At 43.1% G+C, this 15,139-nt stretch overlaps 1 long non-coding RNA gene across 1 annotated transcript; it reads left to right on the top strand.

Moving 5' to 3' along the window:
• The first annotated feature begins 3,218 nt into the window (after window positions 1–3,218).
• Window positions 3,219–14,600, top strand: LOC142095287 (uncharacterized). Its single transcript, XR_012677771.1, has 4 exons — window positions 3,219–3,366; window positions 5,173–5,223; window positions 12,701–12,781; window positions 13,461–14,600. It is a non-coding gene; the product is annotated as an uncharacterized LOC142095287 (long non-coding RNA).
• The last annotated feature ends 539 nt before the right edge of the window (window positions 14,601–15,139 follow it).

The raw sequence follows: 15,139 nt of genomic DNA, 5'->3' as shown, positions 1-15,139 counted from the left end.
ACTGTGGGGTATATTTACTGTCTGGCGGTCCTGAAGAACTGCCGATTCCCATCGCTTTGAAGTCAATTTTTAAAATGGCACCTTTTTTAAACACAGAGCCCACCAGTTTGTAGAAAATGAATTCAAAGGGCTGGGAATCGGCGGCTGTACTGGACCACCGCATAGTGAATATACCACCGACACTTACTGAGTTTGTTTCCACAAAACAGGGCAATGTTCTGCACATTAATAGAAAGGTCGGTATTTAATAATCTGCAGAATATATTTATCTATATGTTAAGGAGCAATGTTCTGCAGGTCTATAGAAAATTCAGTAACCTAATAATCTGCAGAATATATCACTACGTATCTGTCAGGAGGTAGATGAACAGAGCAATGTTCTGCAGATCTCTAGAGAGGTCAGTAATGTAATAATCTGCAGACTATATCACTATGTATCTGTCGGGAGGTAGATGGAACAGAGCAATGTTCTGCAGATCTCTAGAGAGGTTAGTAATGTAATAATCTGCAGAATATATCACTAAGTATCTGTCAGGGGGTAGATGGAACAGAGCAATGTTCTGCAGATCACTAGAGAGGCCAGTAATGTAATAATCTGCAGAATATGTCACTGTGTATCTGTCAGGGGGTCATGGCCGCCGAGAGGGGGGGGAGCGGGTACATTTTACCCGGGCCCGGCCATGCCAGGGGGCCCGTGCCGGGCCCTCGCTGCTAATTTAAAAGATTTTATTTTTAATTTTTATTTTTTTTACTTTTGCGATTTATTTATTTTTTTACTTTTTTATTTTTTTTTCCCGTGGGGGGGTGGGGTCTTGGGTTTCGTTGGTGGGGGGAACTGGAAGAAAAAAAAAAAAGACAATACTCACGTAAACGCGCAGCGCCGTGTCCCTCCTCTCCTCTTCTCCATTCACACTGACTGCCGGGCGTGACGTCATCAAGTCACGCCTGTCAGTCAGTGAGGAGCGCCGCAGCCAGCATGAAGAAAGAAGACAGAAGAAAAGAAAAGAAAGAAGTTGACAAAAGGTAAGTAAAGAAACGGAGAGGCAAGGGGAGGAAAACAGAGAGGGACAGTACTATAAAGAAAGGGGAGAGAGGAACAGAGGAGGAAAAAAAAGTGGGAGAGAGGAACAGAGGAGGAAAAAAAGTGGGAGAGAGGAACAGAGGGAAAAAGAAGGGGGAAGCAGCATGGAGGGCGCAGTGTGAGCATAAGGGGGCACAGTGTAGTGATGAAGGGGCACAGTATTGTGTGTGTGTGATGGCACAGGGGGCTTGTTGCAATGTAGTGTGTGTGCGGTAGGTGGTGGCTAATTAATGGGCGGTATTTAGTTTGTAGGGTGATGGTGGGGCAATTTAATAGTGGGGACTATTAATTTAAGATGGGGTGGTTTGGGGCTATTGAATGTTGGGGTGAGTTTGGGGAGAATGAGGTCTATTTATTAAATGTGACTATGAATTATTTAATGGCAGTGATGGTTGCGGGAAATAGGTATTGCTGGGGCTGTTTGCAGGAAGGGGAATAGGTTTATTTATTAAATGTGAATAGTATTATTTTAATGTTGGGGCTGGAGGAAGGCCTAATTATTAATCGTGGGTGCTATTGATTTAACGCCGGGGCTGGCTGTAATTTTCTAAATGTAGCCATTTTTTTTCAAAATAGGTCCTTCAACATTCCAGGATCCGGACAAGCCGCAACTAAAGAAACCAGCAGCCACAGGTGAAGAAAGCCACATGTGGAGAAAGTGAGAAGAACAGGTAGGAGAGAGCAGCACAGTGTGTGAAATGTTGTGATTCTAGTAGGGACAATACCAATTTTTGGTGAATGTTGTGCCCAATGTAAGGTGTAGGCCAAGACTGAACTCTTTGTGTACACACTGCATTCTTTGTATACTACACTGTGGTGGTAGATGTCCTGAAAGTCAGGAGTGCTTGGACATATGTGACGCTCGGGCAAATTGAGAGCCTAGTGATTTTGATGTTAGATACGCCCCAATGGCGCATTTGCCACGCCCCCGAAAACATTTGCGCCGCCGTTTGGCTAGCCACGAACCAACGGCGCATTGCCACGCCCCTGAATGTATGACCACACCCCCAAAAAAAATTGCGCTTACTGGGGCTTACTCAACTAATAGGGGGGGCCCCATGAATTTGTTGTACCCGGGCCCTGAATTCCTCTTGGCAGCCCTGCAGGGGGTAGATGGGACAGAGCAATGTTCTGCAGATCACTAGAGAGGTCAGTAATGTAATAATCTGCAGAATATATCACTGTGTATCTGTCAGGGGGTAGATGGGACAGATACATTTTCTGCAGATCACTAGAGAGGTCAGTAATGTAATAATCTGCAGAATATATCACTGTGTATCTGTCAGGGGGTAGATGGGACAGATAAATTTTCTGCAGATCACTAGAGAGGTCAGTAATGTAATAATCTGCAGAATATATCACTGTGTATCTGTCAGGGGGTAGATGGGACAGATAAATGTTCTGCAGATCACTAGTGAGGTCAGTAATGTAATAATCTGCAGAATATATCACTGTGTATCTGTCAGGGGGTAGAAGGGACAGATAAATGTTCTGCAGATCACTAGTGAGGTCAGTAATGTAATAATCTGCAGAATATGTCACTGTGTATCTGTCAGGGGGTAGATGGGACAGAGCAATGTTCTGCAGATCTATAGAGAGTAATGTAATAATCTGCAGTATATATAACTATCTGTCAGTGGGTAGATGGGGCAAAGCAATGCTCTGCAGATCTATTGAGGGATATATGTCTCAATATATTTATAGATGATAGAGACATTGTCGAGGTCGAGAGGTAGGGCCAGACCCCTACCCGAATTGTGCTGTGGGGCCTGGCGATGCCTCTTCAACCTCCCAGGGTCCACATTTGGACCTCTTCTGAACATCCATGGGATCAGCACACATGCAGTAACCCACTGACTGCTCAGAAGAGACCACAGCTCTTTTCAGTGTGGACCATTCGTGGGCAGCGGGGACCTCTGCGCCCTGTATTACCCCCAACCTCTGCTGTGGCCGGTACTTCTGTCCCTGACGAAAGGGGACCAGTGAGTGTCAGCTCTGATGTAAACCTGAGCTCATCGTAGGTCTGATCTGACTTTAATATATCCTGTTATTCCAACGAATGGATAAATCTTCTGTTGTTCCAAATCCCCCCTCCCTCTGCTGCCCTCCTATTTCCATCTCTCCCTCCCTGCGACTGAGAGACTCCCCTTCTGCTACAACTTATCTCAAACTTCCTCACACTCAGCTGGGTGTCTGTCGCTGCTGGACATAACGGGATAGAGATGGGGATGTGCCTGCCATACCAGGGGGGGGCTGCTGAGAGGCCCCCACAGACCAGACATCCTGTAAGTAATGGGGAGACACCTCTCTCTATGATCCACCTAACATCATATGACTTATGTAGACTGTTGCGTACTCCAGGGCAGGCAGGGAATCACTGCAGTGTTAGTAGATGTACTTTGTATCTGTCCCTCGTCTGTCAGTCCTCTGCCCCCCACCCCCACCCCCCTCTATACTCGGTGCTCTGCTGTCACCCTTAGAGCTCTCAATCAAAGTTCCCAGATATTAGATACAGCTGCTAGACCATAAAAGGAATGGTTATAACTGTTATTTTGGTGAATGTATTTTTTTATTGCAGTACTTGTTGTTACACACTGCACACTGCCATAAATGAGCAGTAGAGTTAGCACTTTCATGTCTCTATAGCGAGTGTATATTATTACTTACCTGCAGTAGTTAGCCTGGATTGTGGGTCATTTATCCCGTGCTGGCGTTATTTTGAGGATACCGGTGGAATACATAACTTTGCTCTTAAACTTTTATAATCTGTAATAATTAAATACTATATGTGTTACGGCCCCTTCTCACTCTGTCCTAGAATCAGTGGTTACGTTTCCCAACAGGGAGCCTTGTTTATGTAGTGAAGGTGGCCTCTCGTGGTGCTGGGCGTGGCTCTTAGTGGGATGTAACAGGGCACACTCTGCCACCCTGTCTCGTTGCCACCAGTGGTTTTACTGGTTCATCCTGGGGTTCCCTCTTACCGTTGGTAACCTGCCGTTACTGACCACTCCTAATGGTGTTACTCGCCCACCAGACACTCACCAACTATAAGTGCCAGCTGAGCAGTAGTTGTAGGAGAGTAGTCTCTGCCACCACCAGACTCCTTCACCGGCACCAGTAAACGGGTGTTATAAGGGTCTTATAGCTGCTGCAGCACCTCTTTGCTAGAGACAGTGGCTGGTTCCTCCTGACAGTTTACATAGGATCAGGACTGCAGTGTATCAGGCAGAGCATTGACTTGGGGTGCTGGGTTCAGCACAGAACAGCCGGAGAACGGACAACAGTGTCAGCTCTCGTCTGTAGGTCACAGGATCGGAGAAGATAACCGGTGTTATGTAGGGTCTTGTAGGAAGAACGGCGGTTTCTGCTCAAATGTCCTTTTATAAAACCGATTCATACATTAATATTTTTGCATTAGGAGCAAAAATCCGGACACTAACCCTACAAACCCAATAACATTTGCCGATCTTCGACTATTTTTTACAAGCATTGCAGAAGTATATTTTTTATCTATTTTTACACCATAACTCTTACCGTTCCAGCACAATATTGCCAGAGCAGCTGAGTTTCGCCAGCTGCCCCGGCTATATCTTCTTGATAAATTGTGGAGATAACAGACTTTGTTATACCGATCCCCGGGTCCCACACTGCTGCTTCGTCCTGTCTGTGTCACTCTCCAATGTCCAGACAACAAGAAGTTAAACTAAGAATTCATGAAGGGCTTCGTTATCGTTCATCTGTCCTTGGCTCTGCTTCTGGCCAGCTAAATATGCTCTGGACCATTGCCAGGGGTGTAAAAGTGAAGTTTTATAAAGAGAGATCAAGAAACGGGACGTGATCTGAGGGTGTAGTACACAGACAACAGAGGCTGAATCATGATTGGCTAGAAGAGGGAGCAGTCTCTCAGCTGGACAAAGTCCGTCCATTTCCCATGTCCACATTAATATCTAAAACATAATATCAGGGAGACGTCTGGGTGAATCCTTATTTCATGTTTTGGTTAAAAAAAAAGTATACTTTTAATTGTGGATTGTAGAAATACTTTAACCAAATATTGTCAATTATAACTGATTTGTTGTCTGTTTCTGTAGAAAATGAAAACAAAACAGCCTAGAGTTGGAAGAGGGGACAAACGGATGGCAGTAAGTGCATTAAACCTCTTCTTAAGAGATCACAGTGTCTTAAAGTGTTTTTTAACACCATCATACACCTTTAACAAAATATTTTTCCTATAGCCCCCTGTGGGCATGGCTAAATATATTGCTTTGTCTTTCTAGTTCTTTCTGTATTATTAACCAAACATTTTATATCAATACAGCACAGTTTGTTTAATGTTTTTTATTTTCAATGCAAAACTGCTCTGTGGATACAACTTTATGTCTAGGACAAAGCTGAGCTGTGGTGTATCCAGAGGCCATAATAATAAACAACTCAGTCTGATATATAAACACGTCTGAAAGTGTAAAAATAATAAAGCAAAGTCTTTAGTAAATATTTCAGGACTTTATGAACAAACTGATAGATCAATGTTATCTGAAGGTGGAGTCCCCTTTAAGGGTCTATATGGTTTCAAAGTCATTTTTGTATTCTAAAAATGAACATGAATATAAAAATAATAAATGTGAACATTACGTGTGGTTTATGGACTGTGTGTCCACCACATAATTACTAGCCACTTATACATATCACCATCACCTTTTTTTTATATAGAGCCACTAATTCCGCAGCGCTGTACAGAGAACTCACATTAGTCCCTGCCCCATTGGAGCTTACAGTCTAAATTCCCTAACACAGATACTAGGATCAATTTGTTAGCAGCCAATTAACCTACCAGTATGTTTTTGGAGTGTGGGAGGAAACTGGAGCACCCAGAGGAAACCCACGCAAACACGGGGAGCACATACAAACTCCACACAGATAAGGCCACGGTCGGGAATTGAACTCATGACCTCAGGGCTGTAAGGCAGAAGTGCTAACCACTTAGCCACCGTGCTGCAGATATAAGCAGCTATTGTGTAGATTACGTTGTGCTTTCCTGCTTTGTACGCCCTGTGAAGTGCTCACACCTGTTTATGGACACAAGAAGACGTTCCTCCTTCTAGAACAGACCCTAAAGTCCCTCTTTTGACCATTGGAGAGAGTGAGAGGAACGTGTCCTGGATACATGACTGTAGGAGCTGTTTGGACGGTTCCTGGCTGTGTCTAGCAGAGGAGGAGGGTGGAGAACTTGGCTGCAGGACCCAATGTCTTGTGAGGACAGATAAACACAAAGACCTGTCAGGACTCCAGAACTGGGAGGAGAAGAATGACACCGGTGCTGGGCTTTAACCCCTGCAGCCTCACTGCAAGATATTTCCCTTCATATGTCCCCGATATTGTGTTAAAACAATTTTAATACCATTTCCGATATAATGGGAGAGTCTCTCCTCACAAACGGTTCTTTCATTTAATAGGACATGTTAACAATTCCATATTACAGCTGTATTTTCTACTAGTGTTTTCTCAGACATCTGATGGATTCCGGCCAAATTGGTGTTGTTACTGACGACTACAGAGATGGCTCGTTGAGCCTCAAAGAACAGTTTAGACCAATTGATTATTTTCCTGTGTTTTTCAATACTCTCAATTCATGGCCCAAACAGAATTCCTGCCTGAGATCTTGTTCCCCAGACTGGTTGGGGATCCATCTTTACAGCAAATACAGCGGGAGCAGTCAGGCCAAAGGGAGATCCAGAAGCAGAACCAGGGAGAGCCGGGTCGGTACACAGAAAGTCAGTCAGAGAGCAGGGAAACAGGCTGGGACGCTGGAGCATAGGAAGACCTAGATACTCTGGTGCCTACCTGGTGTTAGGAGCAGGTTTAAATAGTGGAGCCCTATCCGTGATTGGTGGCAGTGGAACCGGCGGCCCGAACAGCTGACCGCCAACAGGAAGTGTGGAGAAGTGTCCCGTTGCTTGGAAACAGAGACGTGAGCGGACACACATGCACACGGCAAGGAAAGACCCGGGAGGAAGAGGACGGCGTCTCGCTGCCAAGCAACGGGATGAGCTGCTGGCAAAGGAAGACGTCCATCCCTGGCACCGATGGAGAGTGCGAGGACGGCGTCTGACATTAGGATTTTAGGTAGTGGACCTTTCCTTATAATTGTATCCAGTAAGATAGTTTATTTAGTTCAAGAACTAATATCAATTCTATAGGGTTCTTAGCATTTTTTGTTTGACTTAATTTAATGTTGTTTTCTTATGGTTTTTAAAAAATGTTATTATATTGATTGGTGACCGTGTGAGATCATCTTCTGATGGTTTCTCTAGGACAGAAGTAATTTGTCCTGCTGCATTCTTTTGTTTTGACATATAGAAAAAAATATATATATAAGCACACACTAACGTATACAAGTTTACCATTAAATTGATCTATAGACAATAGTAAAGACATTACTAACGCTGTAAATGACTCTTACTGATTGAAATGACTGATTTACATCGTATTATTCACATATGAAAGCAGAGCCCCATTTCCAACAGCCATTGCTCAAGTTTTCGGTTCTGGGTTAAAAAATGGGCAAAACAAAACAGCTTTCACAAGAAACACATATTGTTGTTTTGAGAAATAAAGTCTATTCCATTAGTCACATTGCCGGGAATCTGAAGATCTCATCCACAGGCGTCCACTACTGTCTTGGGAGATAAGAACAAATTGGATCTAACCAGGACAGAAAAAGAAACAGAAAGACCAGATGCCCAACTTAGCAAGAGGATAAGTCTGCAGACAGGTCCTGTGTTGTAAATAGTACACACCAACTACCAGTGTCATCTGCCACAGTGACAAGAAGACTCTGGGATGCTGCCTTATAGTCAGAGATGTAAAGACAAAACCGTACTTGAAACTGGCAAATAGGAAAAAAAAAAGGTAAAATGGACAAAAGAACATTGGACGGAGTTACCTGGAAACGAGTTTCATGGATGGATGAGTCTACGGGGTAGATTGACTAAACGGCCGCTTGCTTAGACCTCCAGTTTCCTGCATTTTTTTTTCCCTGTGATTTCTAGACTGACGGATTTACTAAAGGCCTAAACCCCCTGAAAACCACAGTTTTACAAAGCACCACTTTACAAGTCGCCATCCTGATTTTTAACATAATTAAAATTCAAACAGTTCGATTTACTAAACAGTGTAAATGTTGCCCCATCCTGAAATAATAATTGTAGCCCCCATCATAAATAAGTATTGCCCCCATTAGCAATCAAATAATATTGGCCCCCTAATGTAATGAACAATCATTCTGTCCCTTAATATGACAAAATAATTCAACTTACTCATAAATGAATTGATTATTTACCTACTAATCAATAAATAATGATTGTCCCCATAATTCATAAGTCAATGATGCCTGTTCTTATTTTATGAATGGCAAGACATCTAAAGCATTTGAGCTACATAGCCAATCAGAAGCAGGTATAAAAAAAAAAAACTTTTTCTTCTGACAGTTTTGCTAGAAGGGTTCGACAAAAACGCCAGTGTTTAGGAGTCTGCAACCTACCACACATCACAACTTAACATCCCAGCCCCAAACTACCCTATAGTAAATTTGGTGATTTAAAACCACCACCAAACACGATCTAGTCCTACGTTTGAGAATACATATATATATATATATATATATATATATATATATATATAATGTGTGTGTGTGTGTGTGTGTGTGTTTGTTTTTATTTTTGCCATGGCGATATATATATTTATTTACAGCACTAACTCTTCTGAGATGTCACAAACTGTCTCAGTCTTGGGGCTGGATTTACTAAACTGCGGGTTTGAAAAAGTAGAGATGTGGCCTATAGCAACCAATCAGATTCTAGTTATCATTTATTTAGTACATTCTACAAAATGACAGCTAAAATCTGATTGGTTGCTATAGGCAACATCTCCACTTTTTCACACCCACAGTTTAGTAAATATACCGTCAGTGCCAGGATCCAGGGCCAGATGATTGAGCCTCTCAGACCAGTGTCCATCAATCCTGCATCCTGCTCTGTACTGATCACTGCTGCTAGCTGCCATTCTGCCCATGCATTGTTTGACTACAATCTCTCTGCCTGTAGTCTGTGTGCAGTTGCACATCTTGTTACTGCACACCTCAGTGTACTAGCTGAGTCTATATTTACTGAGCTATTGCTGTGCTCCGTTCCTATGTCAGGTTCCCTAACACAGAACTATTACTATGCTCAGTTTCTGTGTTGGCCACGCCAGGTTCCACCTCTATTACCGCTTCCTTGAGTCTAGCTCACGACGAGTGTCAATGCTGAACTTCCAGCTTATATGTTGCCTGTAATTACTAGAGATGGGCGGGCTCTGTTTCTTGAAAACCGAACCCACCCGAACTTTCGGGGATCCGAGTACCGAGCCGAGTCGGCTCGGTACTTTCGCGTCTATTCGGATTCCAAAGCGAGGCAAAACGTCATTGTGACATTGCCGGATCTCGGGATTTTTGGAATCTATAAATATCGCCCTCCACGGCAATTTAGCGCCATTTGGCTGCAGAAGGGGTAGGATAGAGTGGCAAATAGAAGAGCTCCATTGTTGAAATATTAATCTACAAGTCCTTGCAGGCTTTTTTATGAATTTGCACTAATAAGTGTAGGGTCTAATATGCACCCAAAGAGTAGAGCTGCGCTGGTAATTTTTTCATTGCTGAAATACAAATCTACAAGTCATTGCAGTCTTTTTTTCTTAATTTGCACCAAAAAGTGTAGGGTGTTATCCAAATGGATTCACAGCAGTACACAGAAGAGCAGGAGCAACAAGCAGCTGCTGCCACCAGTCCTGATGATAGTTATCCCTGTACGTCATCTGGTAAAGCCTATGTAAAAGTACATAGTCTTTTGAAGGCAGGGAAAAAAACAAACAAAAAAACACCTTTGTTGAAGAAAAAAAGAGCTGTAATTCGGGAAAAGCTAACTGCCGATAAAAACAAATTGCCAACATGCCATTCTACACACGCAGTGTGTTTGTGTCATTGCTCTGTCGCTTAACATCCAGCCAGCTCGCTGCAGTATTTGGCTGAAAGTGTATGAAAAGCATATTGTGACCTGTGAGATGGTAAAAATTGATTGTAAATCACTGAAATTTAGTATTAGTAAGGTTAATAATAATGTAGGTACAAAATAATACCGAAATTATGTGATTTTACCCCAAATAATTTAATTTTGTAAAAAATAGCTAAACAAAACCAAAACCAGAACATGCAAGGGCGATTTTGGCAGAACCAAAACCAAAAACCCGAAGGTAATCCGGATCCAAAACCAAAACCAAACCCAAAACATAGGGGTCAGTGAGCATCTCTAGTAATTACTGATCTGACTGTGAGGACATCATCCTGCAAGTGATGGGGCTGTAATTGATTGCAGCTTGTCCACGTCATGGTCAGTGATCAGTGGTCAAAGTGCTGGTATGGAACTTCCACTTTCATTGAATTGAATGGCTGGGAGCCGCCTAGATCCCTCGAAGGTTTAGGGATATTAATAGAGTGAAATTAATTTTAGATACATTTTAACATTAGATCATATAAAATCAATATTAAGCATATTAAATGGTGCAAGGCTATCCTCCCTGTGTCCCCCACCTCTCCTGTGTCCAATTACCTTTCTTCTGTGTCCCTTATGTCTCCTTTGTGTACTTCACCTCATATCTCCATATTATAAGAAAACTATCAAGAATATCTCCCTTATATCTTCCATGTTACACTTTATCTTTCCCTTATCTGTTTCCTTTCTCTGTTCCTGTGTGCCCCTATCTTCATTGCAGGTATCAACCTCTCTCCCTCCCTACCTGCTCCTCCCTGTGCCTCACATCCTGCTTGTCCTGCTCCTCCCTTACCCCTTGATCCTCTCTATCCCTTTTCCTGCTCCTATTATTACCTCACAGTAGTTAATTCACACTTTGTCCCTGATCATCGTACTGCAGCCACCTTCATCAAACTGCAGCCACCTTCATCATACTGCAGCCACCTTCATCATACTACAGCCACCTTCATCAAACTGCAGCCACCTTCATCAAACTGCAGCCACCTTCATCAAATTGCAGCCACCTCCATCAAATTGCAGCCACCTTCATCATACTGCAGCCACCTTCATCATACTACAGCCACCTTCATCAAACTGCAGCCACCTTCATCAAACTGCAGCCACCTTCATCAAATTGCAGCCACCTTCATCAAATTGCAGCCACCTTCATCGTACTGCAGCCACCTTCATCGTACTGCAGCCACCTACATCAAACTGCAGCCACCTTCATCAAACTGCACACTACTTTATCGCACTGTGCCCACTCCTTTATCACCCTGTACCTCACATCCTGCTTGTCCTGCTCCTTCCTTACCCCTTAATCCTCTCTATCTCTCCCTGTTCCTGCTCCTATTATTCCCTCTCACTAGTTAATTCACCCTTTGTCCCTGATCATCAAACTGCAGCCACCTTCATCAAACAGCACACTACTTTATCGCACTGTGTCCACTCCATTATCACCTGTGCCCTCCTTCATCACCCTGTTTCCCCTGCTGTACCCCTCTGTTTCTATCTACCTTTCTATGACCTTCTTTCTTCTGTCTCTCTTTTTCAGTATGAACATGAACTAATTTGTTGACCAACATGAGCTCATCTTTCCCCTTGTGTTGCACCTCACCTGCCACCATTGTCCCCTGCCAGACTCTGGGCTGGCCTCCCTGCACCACTTTCATACCTGCACTAGAGTCAGAAAAATGAGAAAGCGAAAATTGTACAAATACCAAAAGAAAAAAAAATTTTATTCCATGGACTGACTACGCTGTCTAGTGGCTGGTCATGCCTTTATTCCATGGGCTGACTATGCCGTCTAGTGGCTGGTCATGCCTTATTCCATGGGCTAACTACGCCTGTCTAGTGGCTGGTCAAGCCTTTATTCCATGAGCTGACTATGCCCGTCTTGTGGCTGGCCACGCCTTTATTCCATGGGCTGACTACGCCGTCTAGTGGCTGGTCATGCCTTATTCCATGGGCTAACTACGCCTGTCTAGTGGCTGGTCAAGCCTTTATTCCATGAGCTGACTACGCCCATCTTGTGGCTGGCCACGCCTTCATTCCATGGGCTGAATATGCCGTCTTGTGGCTGGCCATGCCTTTATTCCAGGGGCTGACTACGCCATCTAGTGGCTGGCCACGCCTTTATTCCATGGGCTGACTACGCCCATCTAGCGGCTGGCCATGCCTTTATTCCATGGGCTGAATACGCCGTCTAGTGGCTGGTCAAGCCTTTATTCCATGGGCTGACTACGCCATCTAGTGGCTGGCCACGCCTTTATTCCATGGGCTGAATACGCCGTCTAGTGGCTGGCCACGCACTTTCAATAGTGGATAAGCACTATTTCATGGGCTCCGATCAGTGCATTCACCACAGTGGGCTCTTCATGCCTCAGTCTGACACTGGTGGATAGTCATAGTGGAAAGTCATTAGGTGGTCAATAAGATAAAATAAACAGTGAGAAACAAATAACAAATATTTAATAGAACATATATTAGTTATGACTAGTAAGCATAAACACTTAATAGAGATATCTTTTGTATATATCTGCTCTTTTTTCTGAAGATAAGAACTCATGTACTGTGGAGCAGGAATAACAGACAGAGGAGGAGGACATGATAGAGATCAGTGGGAGAAGAATGTAGGGTAAGTGGAATTATTAATACTGTCATTTACTTATATATTACATCCTATTATTTAGGGAGAATATTAAATCATTCCCAACAGTAACTTCTCCATTGGAGTTCACCGTCTAAATTCAAACACACACAGACACAGACACACACACACAGACACATACACACACACACACACACACACACACACACAGACACACACACACACACACACAGACACACACACAGAGACACACACACAGACACACACACACACACACACAGACACACACACACACACAGACACACACACAGACACACACACACACACAGACACACACACACACACACACAGACACACACACACACACACACACACACACACACACACAGACACACACACACACACACACACAGACACACACACACACACACACACACACTAGGATCTATTCTGAGGCCAATTAACCATCTAGTATGGCTTTGGAGTACGGGAGGAAACCGGAGCACCGGGAGGGAACCCCCACAAATACGGGGAATAAATACAAACTCCAAACAGAAAGAGCCCTGGTCGGAATAAAGTCTATGGCTCGGGCGCTGTGAAGTAGCAATGCTAACCACTGTGCCATAATACCATACATGGCTGCAAGTTTCTTGTTTTCATGTCACTGAAAAAAAACATTTGTCTCATTTTCTCCTTTATTTTTCAGATTTCAGAGAAGATCGCCCTAACTTCTGAGACCTCTGTTCTGCCAAAAGACACTTCACATCCTTACGTTTCCCTTTCACAACTGTGGTAGTTCCATCTCCATTCACCAAAATACGTTTTGTTCAAGACGAAGGCAAGGAATCCCCCTTGTCTATATAGACATCAAAAGGACGCTAATGTCAACTTGAATCCTATTAACCACATAAATGCAGACGGGCTCTGGAACGCTCTACAAGTGTGACCTGTCTGCATTACTCTCCCCCTTTGGAAAGACTTAAACCTTGTGGATATTTGATTGACCTCAGTGGCACCAAACTGACGTGATCAGACAGGCCGGTAACAAATCTATGCAAATCTACTAAACACAAGACGAGATGCAGGTTGCACACTAAGGGCTAGATTTACTAAACTGCGGGTTTGAAAAAGTGGAGATGTTGCCTATAGCAACCAATCAGATTCTAGCTGTCATTTATTTACTGCACTCTGCAAAATGACAGCGAGAATCTGATTGGTTGCTATAGGCAACATCTCCACTATTTCAAAGCCGCAGTTTAGTAAATATACCCCCAAATCTGCTTCATAGTGTCAAAACCAGAGTGTTATCATTGTATTTTACACAGTGGTAAAAGGGACCTTTTCATGAAGACGTATTTTTATGAGAATACTCAGACTTGTCTCTTTGCACTAAAAACTTTTATTCTATCTGCATTACATCAGTATTTGTTTGCCAGACATTGTGAATGCCTCAATAACTGGCAGACAGAATGCCTTTATATATCTATTATACTAAACTAGGGGAGCACTAGAGACATACGTACCAAAGAAGAGTAGTGTTTACAGGTTAGAGAAGCTACGGAGAAGTCCGCAACAAAAAATAATGATAGTGAGCTATACACTGACACATGGGTCGAAACGCGTCAGCGGGTGTAAGTGACAGAACGATTATACCGGAGATCCAGCACAAGTCACCATCTTTGTGAGTGAGAGAGACGGTGTGGATTTGCATGCTACATGCTGTTTTATCATGGGACTCTAGTAGGCGGCCCTGCCACTTCTATGTATGTGCTGCAACTGTGGATTGTGAATTTGATTTTATTATCGCTTTTAATTCATTTTTATTAAAGGATAAAGCACTATGTTATTTCCTTTGTCTCCTCTATCTCTACATTCTTCACATATATGGATGGAATATATATACATCCAGGAGTAATCCAGGAGAGGGTTGTAGAAGGAATGCAATGTGGAACGTTGGTGATCATTTTACATTGAAGTTTATCTAATACTCATTTGTGTAAATTCACTCACGAGAGGGACTCTGAATTTCAGGTGAAGGAGATCCCCTCATTATAGATATAACCCTTCATAATTCTCCTCCTCTACCTCCTCTACCCTGCTGTGTACTCATTGGTTTGAGAACTGAGTGACTACTCACCATTACTGACACTGGGAGTGTGGAGGTGTTATTGACACAGGGTGTATGTGTATTTTCTTAAACATACTACGCTATTGTTGTTTCCTTTTATTTTTTTATCTACATACATCGGTTTCAGAGATCATTATATGATATCCTATATACCAGCGGACTATGGAAGATTGGAGATTGTATACTAAGAGGCTGGTTGATATTACCATACAGAAATTAGTGAGTATTGATATTATACATGCTCCTTTTCTCCTTTT

Source organism: Mixophyes fleayi, chromosome 6 (genome assembly GCF_038048845.1).
Source record: "Mixophyes fleayi isolate aMixFle1 chromosome 6, aMixFle1.hap1, whole genome shotgun sequence".
Taxonomy (NCBI): Eukaryota; Metazoa; Chordata; class Amphibia; order Anura; family Limnodynastidae; genus Mixophyes; species Mixophyes fleayi.
Note: the sequence above shows the minus strand (reverse complement) of the source record. Positions and strands in the feature narration are given on the sequence as shown.